Raw genomic sequence first — 11,497 nt, forward strand, 5'->3', positions numbered from 1 at the left:
TCCAGGCAATACAAATGCTCATTGATTAGGCATCAATGAGCATTTGATTGTGTTTAAGGGTATATGAAAGCAATACATATATAATAGAGAAGAAGTACTAGGATTAGGTTTTCAAGCAGGACAACTATGAATACGTGGAGGTAGTAATGTGTTGACTGGATATACTGCTGAGTCAAATATGTGTTAACCCTATCGTCAAAATTATGCTTAGTCACATAGCTGTGCTTATCAAAATTATGCTTAGTCAGTCAGATGTTGCTCAGTCAGAATTATGTTGAATTGGATGTTATTGAGTTGTATTTTTGATGAGTCAGATTTCTGCTGGGTTGGATGTTTGCTGAGTCGGATGTTGGTCACAGTCAGATCTTACTTAGTCAGATTCTGATAGGCTGTAGATTAAAGCTATAAATTGTAATGTTGTTGAGTAGTTTTATGAACAACTCTATACACAAATCAGTTTTATGAGTTCTTTCTCTCTCTCTCTCTCTCTCTCTCTCTCTCTCTCTCTCTCTCTCTCTCTCTCTCTTCTTGATCTCACTCAATCTTTATGCATGCAGTTTTGACAGTCTTCTCTATGTTTTTTCCCTATTGAGGGTGTATGCCCTTAACACTTTGGCAATCACGGTGTTTTAGTGATGAAGACTCACCATTTCTTGTACTACTGAGATACGGGTCATTGACAAACACACACACACACACACACACACACACACACACACACACACACATGCAAAAATATTTTGTGGGATCTTGCTTAATCAATCCGCTCTTTGCAATAGTCATCTCCACTATTCTTGCAGATTCCCAATGTTTGATTTATGATTCCAAATTATGATTTCAAACTTTGTACTCAGTTTCAATTTTTGATTTTATGATTCCAATTCATAATTTCAATTTTTGTACTCTAATTTCTCATATCAAGCATGAGGAGATTGCTTCAACCGCATACAAAGCTTTCTTACGTTTGTTCACTTTATCCTCTTTTCCTTTCTTGAAAAAACAACGAGGTTGCGTTACATAAACTTCCTCAAACATGTCACCTTTCAAGAAATCAGTAACAATGTCTGATTGATGTACATCCCAACCAAAAGGAGCTAGTAATGTACATAGAAAATGCACAATGCATAAGATGCATGGCAAGACCCTAAACGAGTACGACTAGACAAAGTGCATACAATTTACTGTCATGCAAAGTATGCACCATTCATTTTGGCATACCTCGTGCTCATTCTCAGCCCTTTCCTCATCAAGTACATCATGTACATCTGCATAAAAAATTGACTGATATGTATAGGCTGTACATTTGCCTCGTTTAAATTTACGTTCAAAGTTCCACCATTGAAAAGAGGCAACAAACTAACATAAATGTCATGTGAGCTTACATTAATGTCTCTAGTACGCAACAACAAGGGCTGAACAAAATCTTCCACAAATACATCCTGTGAAACCAAGATACCTTTTTCTTTTGCGGATGGTACAACCTGTAACCTTTTCTTTTAGCACTATCTTTAACAAAAACTAAGTTGACAACCTTATCATCCAATCTTTTACACTATGTTTGTGGCACCGAAGCATAAGCCAAACAGCCAAAAATGCACATGTGTTGAATATAGAGCTTTCTATCATGCCATGCTTTATATGGAGTCAATAGATTGCAAAGATTTTGTAGGACACATTTAAGTACATAAGTGGCACACATGATAGCCTCAAGCCAAAATGAATGTGGCAAAGCTTGACTTTTGATGATACATCATGCCATTTTTGTAAGCAACCCGTTTTTCCTCTCAGCAACACCATTTTGCTAGGTGTATACGACATTGTACATTGGTTTTTTATCCCACCACTAGCTAGCAATGCATTAAATTCATGAGACATATACTCCCCACCTCGATCTAAACGAAGGGTGCCCATAGTACATTTTGAAACATTTTCAGCCATAGCTAGAAAAAATTTGAAGCACATAAACACTTTGGACTTATCTTTAAGCGGATATACCTATGCATGTCTAGAGTAATCATCAATGAAAGTCACAAAGTAGAGGTAATTGGCCAAGAACGGAGTTTTCACGTGCCCACAAACATCATTGTGCACAAGCTGCAACCTGCATATAGTCCTAATTGAACCATCCTTGAGAAACTTTGAATGTTGCATCGTACCCAAAATACAGCCTTCACAAACATGTTTGACAGGTCCTTCAAGAGGCGGTAAAGAATCAACCATATCACATTTCTACAAACGTAGCAAACTAACAAAATTTAGATGCCCAAAACTTGCATGCCAAAATTTTTCACCTCAAACAGCCTTTGAATCCCCAATTGCATTTGAAAATTCTACCCACACTTGTCCTACAAAGTGAGCTTATAAATCCAATGTCATAAAATGACAGATGAAACAATTTCATCACCAAAATTGAGATCATGTATTGTACATCTATCATCCACATATTTGACTACAAGATCAAATCTAGCAAGTGCAAAAACAAACAAAAGATTCTTCTTGATCCCAGGTACATATAGTGCATCAACAAGTACTAGAAAGAACTTCCATTTGCCACATTAAGCACAGTGTTTGCAACTCCCTTGACATGATAAGGGGCATTGTTGGCACAAGTGACTGTATTCCCGTGAGGGACATCTTTGAGAGAGGTTAACAAGTCACGATGAGAGGTAATATGCTTTGTAGCACCACTATCAAAGTAACACACATGAGTATCTGTAGCAACTAAAATACATACATCATTGTTGAAGTGATTGACCAACACATGCCAAATCCAAGCAATCAACAGAGGCACATTAATTCATTATATCTATTTTGCCTAAAGCTAGCTATTGTAGCTCACTCATTATGGGAAGTCCTTTCAATGTTGTAAATCTTGAGAAAACCCATGTAATGATGAAAGTGAATGGAGAGTTAGATTCACTCAATACTTGTAGCTAGTACCTCTCTTAGCTAAACTTCCCAACTTAGGATTGAGGTATATAAGCCAAACCCTTGTAACCTTGAGATAGAATTTCTTTAAATCAATCTTGGCCTCAACTATGTTACGTACGATGTGTCTTGTGTGAGTGCGTCTTATTTCTCTCTCTATGCATGCTACAAGAGAGACATTGCTGAGGAAACTCCATCAATGTATTAGCTATGGCAAGAGCTACGCATCAACGCCAAGCACTTGTAGTTCTCGATTCCTCGCGAAGAGCTCTTCCTTGAGCTTCAAGGTGAGTTTTCTCCCTATCTCTGTGTGTAAGACAAGGAAGCTAGATCCTGAGAGTCCACCACCCAACCACCCATTATATAGGCAAGCCCCTGGCCCTTTGCCCTAGTTGGAGTCCCCGTTCCACACCTTCTAGCCCGGCCCTACCCTTGTCTACTCTGGCCTTGCCGGTGTCCTGACATTACTCCCCCCTTAAAGAAGAGTTTTCGTCCTCGAAAACAAAAGTGGGGAACTTCTTCTTAAGAACACTAATGTTTTCCCAAGGGGCATCCTTCATGGATCCAGCTGTTTGGTTGACCGGAATATGGTTCTGCAGGAGGTTCAATGAAACCAAGAGTAACATTATGATTTTCCACATTGTTGTCCATTTGCAACCAACTTGTGTTACCGATTCCTATCCTATCATTGTGTGTAGACTCCATTTAGAACACACATGAGTATTCAAAACGAGTTATCACACAAAGATGTACCCTAAAGAGTACCTCTTTTCACTTTCCATGAAAGTAGTTTGCTAAAATACTCATCAATCAAGTTTAAGTCCTTGACTTGTTTTCCAATTTCAGTATTACACAACCCCACCATCACTAGTGTTCGAGGTTGAGAACTTGATTTATACATGGAGAGACTATACCTAGTCGCAAACATGCTTTAACTTATGGTAAGCAAACTCCAAGTAGAGCAATAAATGATTACTGATTGGATCTCTTGGTGCTAACGTACGCACTTTGCATATCCTTCAACACAAGATTACTCTTTCTTATCTGCCTATCCCCTTGGATAACTGACAGTACTGAGGTGTGTTTTCCTCACGGTTTAAAGAAAGTCGTCCCAGATGACTGGTAAATGGGAATCACAATATCGTGTAGCATTGTTGAGGAATCAACAATGTCCAAAATACCGTCGTGGTTAACTTGAAAAATCCACAAACACTCAAACCGAGCCATGACCTCTATTGGTGATTAGTAGACCCAAAAGTAATCTCCTAGAGATACTGCACTTAGAGTGCAAAATGCTTCATAAGAAGCAATTTGAGGAATATGCATGCTGTTCCAAATAAGCCTTTGCTAAACACTAGGGTCCATAACACCTAGTGTGCATGCATTTAGTAAAAACAGATTCAAAACTGTATATCCATGGTGATCCTTGCCAATACTTATGGAAAATGTTATGTGCCTAGCACACATTAAAAAGGAATGTAAATAGGTTTGAAAAGAAACTAAATACTTTCAGTTTGCAATCTCATGCAAGCCTTGCTGAAACGTCTGAACCATAATAGAAGCTGAAACAATGATCACTTCTAGGTACAAACAATGAAACTTTTTCATTTTCTATATGTATAAACAACCATCTATAATGTTGTTTAGCAGTACTTGGACCTTAACAAGTCATTCTAAGTATCCGACAATTTCTGGCCACTCAAATTGCTCCTGATACGCCATGCTAAAAATGGTCTAGAAAACTGATTGGACCAGCACTTAGGGACTTTGTCGTGACACATATTTGAAATAGTGGATGCCAGTGTCAGTCCCAGAGACTCATATTTTCCACATGTGGAATATGTCTCAACTAAGGATGTCTGAGAAAAGAACATCCTACAAGTACAAGATGTACTTGTGTGCGGAGGTAACTGCAAACACTCTACGACGGGAGTGAGAGGGACCTCTTTAGCCTTGCTCCACACTAGCTAAACTGAACTCCTTGAGTTCCTAGAACATGCTGCATCCCATGTGACAACATGTGCCAAATAAACCCTACAAGTGGATCTTCAATTGCATCATGCAGGAACTTATGTTGGACACGACATCCCAAAACTGCTTGGCTCTTAGATGACCATGTCATTTATCATAAGAACAAAAATGGATGAAAACATAGTTCATGCATTCTACATAAAAAATCAAAAACCAAAACCAAAACAGATGCATATTTGTAGGTTAAACATTGTGTTCACTTATCTGAAGTGAAAAGCACTTGCCCAATTTGTCCTGCGTGCAAAGGCCTAGGAACACGAAGTGAAATGCAATTAATATTGCACAAATAACCTTGGGATGCCTTTTTGCAATTCAAACCCCGTGGTTAGACTTTGTAGGAAAATTGCTGTACTAGTAGTCGGCCCATGGCATATGTTCGTGATCCCCCTCGGGTTGGCTGTGGGGCAGTACATTCCATTGAAAGTCGAAACTTTTTCACTACCCCGTGGTAGTCTGTGGACTTCTTTCCTTGAAAATACAAGGGTGAAGGGTCCAACAATTGACCATCAACCCTACTAAGTGATTCGTTAATCACGAGGTGGGTCTTACCCCAAAACTTTACTCCTATAGGCACTCTTAGTGCTAATAGGAGCTCTACTAAAATTGGAGTTGTATGCACAACTAGAGTTTTTTCACACCCAAAAACCCATAATCTGAGGTTTTTGTGAGTAGTTGTGCAATCTAAAATACTGGCTTCATACATACAACTTGGTAGATAAGATAAGCCCTTATGAGTTTAAGATGTTAAAAAAAGCTACTTGACTGTCACACTTAAAGTGTGGAGTGCAAAAACAATGTCCAAAAAAATCACTAATGGCAAGACTCGTGATTGTCCATTTACAAAGAGATGGTAAGTGATGACTCATAGCCCTCCCTACTGACTCATAGCCGGTCCTATTACCGTATTATGATAACATCGTGTCTAGTTTCACCTTTCCCGCATAGAAAGTGGGAAGAGAGAGAGAGAGAGAGAGAGAGAGAGAGAGAGAGAGAGAGAGAGAGAGAGAGAGAGAGAGAGAGAGAGAGAGTGATGAGCTGAGGAAAAAAACCCCCTTATGCGAATGTGTTGTACGCCAGACCATGTCTGTGTTTTATCCTATAAGCATACAAATACACATCATTGGAAAGAGATGTTTAGCTTATCCTATAAGCGTACAACTGTGTACTTGTACCACTCCCTTGTAGAGATAAGTACCCGAAGTCACATCATGTCCCACGGACCATGTATGGGACCGTGACTATATTAGGGTGACTTGACTAGGCACTTTGCCGTTGAATCTAGTCAAAATTTTAGGTTCTTTTTACTATTGTTGTGTGTTGATAGCAACCAACAATCATATTAAACAATCCATCCTTTGTTTGTCCTGACAGAGTTGCGAGTGTGATAGCGGAAGCGTAATTCATGAGGCGGTAGAATTGAATGCACCGAAGTAGCATGCCTTGCATCTAGTATGGTAAGCCCTTGCCGAGAGTGATGGCCTCAACCGTGAGAACCAAAACCATGAGTGCCTTGCACAGTTTAGACTTGTAGGGATCCTGATAGTCCCTGTTTTTCTAGTTCCCTAAAGCAGTGTTCCTATAAAATTGCCAAATCACTTTTCTTTGCACAATGACAGTAATTGCTAAGTAAAGTGTAAACAGGAAAAAACCAGAAAAACTTAAACTTGGCTAACCTGGTCATTGGTGTACCCAGTTGGCCCGATATTCTGTGGAAGAAAACTTGCTTAAAAATGGCACATAGCCATATCTGCTGCACGAGTGGGATCTGTCCCTTGTATCATATACGCCCGTCTGTTTTTCATGAAATAACATGCTGGCATATTGTCAAGTCCGTCCCAAGTGTGTATGCTCATAGCATAGGCCGAACATGGAAGTCTTGTCTTTGCATGATACTTTTCAGTAGACCCACTTTTTGGATGCTACCATGCCTCAGAGTTACAGATACTCTGGCTCATAGACAAATGTCCTGCTGGGCTTGATCACGGAGATGAAGCCTTGTTCCAGTGATGTCGAGAAAACAAGCCCTAACAATTTGCGTGACAATTTCTTGAAATGGTCATTAATGGTTGGTCCTATTGAGCACCTCCTGCCTCCTTCATCCAGATTAGCAACAGACCGTGCCGATCTCCATGATATTCTCTAGCATTACCATGCCCTAAATTTTGGCAGGCATGGACAGAAGCCTTTCTATGAAACGAGAACATGTCTTACTTGATTTTGATCGTCAAACCAGTCATTGGTCTTTGGACAACTCAAGTTTGCTAAACACAATTCTCGGCATGATCCAACCATGCGGGGTTTTTATGCCTTGGATAAGCTATGCGTGCAAGCAAATTTTATAACAACATAGTTTGCACAATCCTTTGTCCTGTCTTGATGCAACATGTTCTTGAGGAAAACAAAGCGGTATTGAAAGAATTTATTTAGCTGTTGATAGCCGTTCTTCGGCTCTCCATAATTGCCATAGTAAGTTACTCCACCCTACCAAATTCACCCAAACACTATGGCTATCCCTACCATTTCACTGTACATAGGCGTGTGTGAGTTAGGGGGCTTTTCCCATATCTTCTTAAAAACCCTTAGCTAGCTAGTCACTGGGCTAGTTGAGCCAAAAAAATAAAAAAAATAAAAAAATAAAAATATATTATGGCCTCTTTGTGTGTAAATATTTCATTGTATATATGGCCTAAATATAGGGATTTTTTATAATTATTTTGGTATTTTATTTAAATATTTCTACTTAGGTGTGTGTTTTATTAAACCTATGTATACCTTCTTTCATCCTCTTACACCATAATTATATTTTTTTGCCAATATGTATATACTCTAACCTCATATTTTTCCTTTATATAAATCACTCCCACATTTTCACCCTCACCCTCGTGAAAACAAAAAACTGATTTCTACTCATTGGTTACGTTTATTATATTATTTACTTGCATACCTTTTCCTCTTTCACCCAAAATAATTCAAGGAGGGACCATATCATATGATTCCAATATCTTTCCATATCCATAACTCCTCCATATTTTTATTATTATTTTTACTCATTATTCTAACACCATGTGCTCATTGAGCTAAAGTCCATGAATAGTCCATACACTAGTCCCACCATGTATATATTTCTTTATTCACCAATAATCCTCCTCCATGCATGGGTCAAGGGAAACTTGGATGCTTTGTATTATAATATGACAAAGGAGGGGCTCACTCTTGGATGCATTGTACAAATTCAACAAAGGAGGGGGCCACTAAAAGACTTTTGCAGGCATAAACAACAGGCTTTTTGGTGAGAATTTTGGCACCTATCTCCACTCCGAATTTGGAGTGGTGGTCAAAAGAGAAAATGTAGCCCACGCTCTGAATAATCACCTCAAATTGTTTCATGATTTTTGGAGCTACCAGCGGTGAGCTATGATTTTTTGAGTGGACCCCAGTCTGCCCACTTTTCTCACAAGTAGCTTTTAGTCTTCTCTCACCCTTCCACACACCTACTCACTCTTACACATCCCTCCCTCTCCTTCCCTCACTCAAACCTGCAATTTCCATGGCTTCTCCCACCCTCTTCACCATTACCCTTCTCTCTCATCCCTATAGTTCTTTTATGAACCTCTACATACATACACCCTCTCCATGTCTCTCTCTATTGCTTCTATGTTACAATTTCATTTACCTCTCCTAAAAATATCTAAAATTCAACATCTTAACCATGATAACTTCTGCAAATTGAGGGTTTTTCATCAAAAAATCCTCCTTTCATCGTGGTGGTCAACCGTGGCGGCGGCGTAAAGAAGCGAAGAAGAAGAAGAAGACCAACGGTCATTTTTTCCACAATCTACACAAGGGTGAGTTCAAGCTTCTTCAAAGCTTCACCATCTCAATGATTCTCTTTTAATTCACCCCTCTTCCTTCATCAAATCAACTCACTCTACCCATTGTAAATGTAACATTAACTTTCTAGTGATTACTAACGACTAACATGCTAACACAAAATAGCATTGACCTAACCATAAAAGACACCTCACCTCAAGACATGTGTATAGTAACACACACACTCTCTCTCTCTTTCTCTCTCCTTACTTACTTTCACCTTATTTACCATCAATAATGCTCTCTTTTGAGCCCACACCCATGACTCAAGCAGACAAAGAAGGCCCGCAATGTTTTGATATTCAAAAAATTCATAATCCTGATTTGTTAGCTTGTAAATTAGGATTTCCAATAATCTTTATGAGGGGTCTCCAGCCTATAAATAGACCCCTCTCCTTCTTGTAAAACAAGCTCCAACATCTCACATAGCACCCCAACACTCTATGCGTGAGGAGAGACTTAGGTGTAGCACCCACTTGTGAGCTTCACTATTGGTGTGAGAGAAGCCTTCAAGCTACACATTGCAAGTGAGAGAGCGTGAGTTCCACAAATCTCAAAACCACTATTGTATATGCTCCTTCATCATCAATAAATTGAGGTTTGGTGCATCAAAGGCGTGATTCGACGTTCAAATCTTCGTCCTTCCATTTGTGCAATACGGTTTGGTGAATTCAAGGTGACTTGTGTATTTTGAGTTTTTATCGGTTGATCTTGATTTTAGAAAGTGTTTTAGTGTGTTTTTCATTGCCAGCTTTGTGTCCATTGTAAGAGGGTATTGTGGTGATAGGTCTCCCACACCCTAAGACAGTGTGTGTGTGTTTTGGAAATGTATTAGCAATCACTAAGCATTGAGTGAGTTTATACAAGTTCTACGATAGCATCATAACGAACCATCTCCATTTGCAAGTCACAAATAAGGTATTACGCAAGATCCTTTTCTCTCTCTCTTCCCTTTGCTCTAGCTCTCTCTGGTCCAGTTTGTGTGTGTCTTGGTGTGAGGTTGTTTGTGTGTGTTGTGTGGTGCATCTTCTTGGTTGTGCCAAAATCTCTCTTGCGTCCTAGTTCGCATACCATAACTAGGTGGTGCCCCTATCTTGTTTATGTTTGGCTGTGGGTTTGTTGTTGTGTTGTGCTTGTGGTTGCCCCAGCCCCAATTGAGCAGCACGGGAGCCTTGAGGGGTGTTTAGAGGTCGCCTCTCTTGTTGCCCGCCCCGGACCGCCTCACTGTTATTGTTTACCTACTAAATTGCCCTCGAACACAGTAAACAAATGCACTTAAATTTAGGGCAATTTCACTTAAAAAATAAAATATAATAAGTAAACTCTTTTGAAAAGCTTCGATGGCGTGCTATCGCTTTGCGCAGGGAGTAAAAGCGATGGCGAGGGAGTTGTGGTGCGCCTCAACTGTCGGCTATGAAACGAAATTTTGTCCCCAGCCCTGGGCGAATATGTAGAGTGCATTCACGTTCCTTTTGGTAAAGATGGCCTTCGCCAGCGGTCGCTTACCAAGCCCCTCTGCACACGAGCAATTTCGGCCTCCTCCAAGAGGCCTCTTACCAAGCCCCTCTGCACATGAATTTCGGCCTCTTTCTTCGCTTGTTTGTCAAGCCATGAACTTCGAACCCCTTTGCAGTTGAGCAGCCATAGCATACAGCATGCAAGCATGGTCTTCTCCTCCATCCAGGCCTGAGAGAGGAAAAAATCGCATGAGAGAGGAGAGACCTTGCTCTCACATAAGAGAGAGAGAGAGAGAAGCCATGCAAATCCCCTCCCCCTCCTTTCCCTGGATGCTATCCCCTGGGCTCTGATACCAGTGTAAAACAAGGGAAGCTAGAGCCTGAGAGTCCACCACCCAACCACCCATTATATAGGCAAGCCCCTGGCCCTTTGCCCTAGTTGGACTCCCCATTCCAACCCACCTAGCCCGGCCCTGCTCTTGTCTAGTCCGGCCTTGCCGGTGTCCTGACAGTGTGTCTGTTTCATTATTGCTATATATCCACGTGTTCAAGATGAGGCAAGCTATGCCTTAGGCCTAATCACATTCAAAATTGATGACATGAATTTTATTGTCAGACATCATATGCAATTGTGATTGTGTGTGTATGTAGATAGTATATAGGGTAGACTTTAGGGTAGTGTCCTCTAGGTATATAGAGACTAGCCCTCATGTTTTGTAATGATTGTACATTGTTAGGTTATGTTTCGAGATATAGATGTGTCGTAGATATGGTAGCCATCACATACATAGTGGGTTATGATAGATTTCTTTGTAGTGATTGTCTTAGAAGGTCGAGTAGGTAATTGACAACCACTTGCTTGTTTCCATGCCCTTGGAGGTCATTGCTCCATCCTTGGTTTACATTATGTTGGTTGTGAGGTCCCCAACCCACAAATACCAAATTTGGGATGGGGTCCTTGACAGGGCTCTAGGCCTAATAAAAATCAGAGTCTCTAAAGAAAAATCCATTGAATAGACCTTTACCATTGACAATGGTTTGGGTTTATATCCCTAGAAGAAGACCTAGTCCTATCTCACAGTGGAAACGGGACAACATATTAAAAGTCCAAAACTATTTCGGTCCTATTTATTCCACAAATTTGGCTAAGGTATCCTCAACCAACGCTTTTCCCCCCCTAACATATGTGAGGGCACAGCCACTGGTGGACT

The sequence above is a fragment of the Adiantum capillus-veneris genome, chromosome 4 (assembly GCF_014529385.1).
Source record: "Adiantum capillus-veneris isolate H3 chromosome 4, ASM1452938v2, whole genome shotgun sequence".
Taxonomy (NCBI): Eukaryota; Viridiplantae; Streptophyta; class Polypodiopsida; order Polypodiales; family Pteridaceae; genus Adiantum; species Adiantum capillus-veneris.